This window comes from Colobus angolensis, unplaced genomic scaffold (genome assembly GCF_000951035.1).
Source record: "Colobus angolensis palliatus isolate OR3802 unplaced genomic scaffold, Cang.pa_1.0 Scaffold130, whole genome shotgun sequence".
In the NCBI taxonomy this organism is placed as follows: Eukaryota; Metazoa; Chordata; class Mammalia; order Primates; family Cercopithecidae; genus Colobus; species Colobus angolensis.
In genome coordinates this window covers 5,476,808-5,478,946 of record NW_012114253.1, presented here as the reverse complement: position 1 = coordinate 5,478,946, position 2,139 = coordinate 5,476,808, and positions in this window count along the sequence as shown.

Sequence of the window (2,139 nt, the reverse complement as noted above, 5' to 3'; positions counted from 1 at the left end):
CAAAGTGCTGGGATTACAGGTGTGAGACACTGTACCCGGCCGTTTTTATTTTTAGAAAATGCAAATGATAATATACATGTTCTGCAAGCTGCCATTTTTTCATAAAGTGCTGTGTCTTGGAGGTCTTTCCATACTAGTATGCATAGATCTATTTCATCATATGTGCTGCAGAATATTTAAAAGCAGGGCTGTACCCTGATTTGCTTATTCCTCAGGCAATTTCTTAAACATGTTTTCCCTATGAGTTTAATATCAATAAACAAACATGTTACTGTCAGTTTCCTAAAATACAGGATTGATCATGTGACTGCAGTGACCTCAAACCTTCAGAGAGTTTCCAGGGCACCAAACCTAGTGTTTCCAGCATGACTGCAATCTATATTTTAGCTACTCACTATAATCACAATTTCGCAGACATATTAGACACCTGGACCTCTTTGTGTCTCTACTCAGCTTGGCAACCCCTCCTCCCCTCTTTACCTAATCATTCATTTCTACATTCATTCGGCAGTCATTCAGCTTAGCACAAATGAATACCAGGCCATCTTTGGTCATTCTTCCAGCAGGAAAGATGTGTGTGTGTGTGTGTGTCCACAGATTTTTGTACCTTATTCATTCCTCCATTCAGCAAGTATTTATCAGGTGCCTATTCCATCAGTGTGCCTCTCTGTTTTCCTGTCTGTCTCCCTGACTCGGCTGTCAGCTCCTTGAGGGATGAGATCATGTCTCATGCTCAGGGCTTTCCAGGGAGAACAAACACCCTGGTTCACCGAGCATAGTTCCGGATTCTCCTGTTGCCCTGGTGGAATTATTTGTAGGGCTCCTCTGAGCTCTCAGAAATGCCGTGGTTTAGATGAAAAATCGTAGGATCACTGGTTTTACACACAGTAGACTCTTGGCAAATGTTAATGGAAAAAAGTGAACGGATGGATGAATGAATATAATTTGCTTTTCACGATTTAGAGATGCCATCTTACTCCGAGCTGAGAATTAGAGAGAACACATACTGAGCTACATAGAGATCATTTCATTATGGGCTTTATTGCCTTAGAGGAGTTTGTAGGAATCCTATAATCTCTAGACATCTTGCTTGCAGGTAGAGGGGATATCTTGTTGATAAGATTCTTCTAATAGGACACCTGACATGCTAAAAATGGACTGGTGCAAAGATAAGGTAACATTTGTGAATGAAAGAATGCTAAACTTGGGTTAGGACGCTGTTTCTTTTTTCTTTTCTTTTTTTTCTTTTGAGACAGTGTCTTATTCTATTGCCCAGGCTGCAGTGCAGTGGCATAATCTTGGCTCGCTGCAATCTCCACCTCCTGGGTTCAAGCAATTCTCCTACTTTAGCCTCTCCAGTAGCTGGGATTACAGACATGCGCCACCGCGCCTGGCTAATTTTTGTATTTTTAGTAGAGACAGGGTTTCATCATGTTGGCCAGGCTGGTCTTGAACTCCTGACCTTAAGTGATCTGTCCACCTTGGCCTCCCAAAGTGCTGGGATTACAGGCATGAGCCACGGTGCCCGGCTAGAAAGCTGTTTCTGAGATGTAGTCAAGAACAGGAGCTCAGTGGGTGGGCTCTGGAGCCAGACCACTCAGGTATGAATCCCAGCTCTGCCATTTCCTGCTGAGTAATCTTGAGCAAGTCACTTCCTCTCTCTGAGCTTCAGTTTCCTCATCTGTAAGGTGGGGATAACAGCCTCACAGCTTAGTTTTGATCATTACATGAGATGACGAATGCAAAGTGTTAGGTCGAAACATCAAAAATCGCCTCTATTTGACCATTTTGACCTTCCAAATGGGGTTTCATATAGTTCTACCTGGTGGGAATGCAATCAGTGTTTAAGAAATGTTTGGGCTGACTTTTCTGCTTCCATTGCCTAGTTGAACAGATGTTTCATTCTTTTATTCAAAACACATTTGCTGACCACCAACTATGTGCCAGGAATTGCCATCAGTGGGAAAACAAAATATTACCCCCCTACTTTTTTTTATTATACTTTAAGTTCTAGGATACATGTGCACAACTTGCAGGTTTGTTACATATGTCTACATGTGCCATGTTGGTGTGCTGCACCCATTAACTCGTCATTTACATTAGGTATATCTCCTAATGCTATCCCTTCCTCCTCTCCCC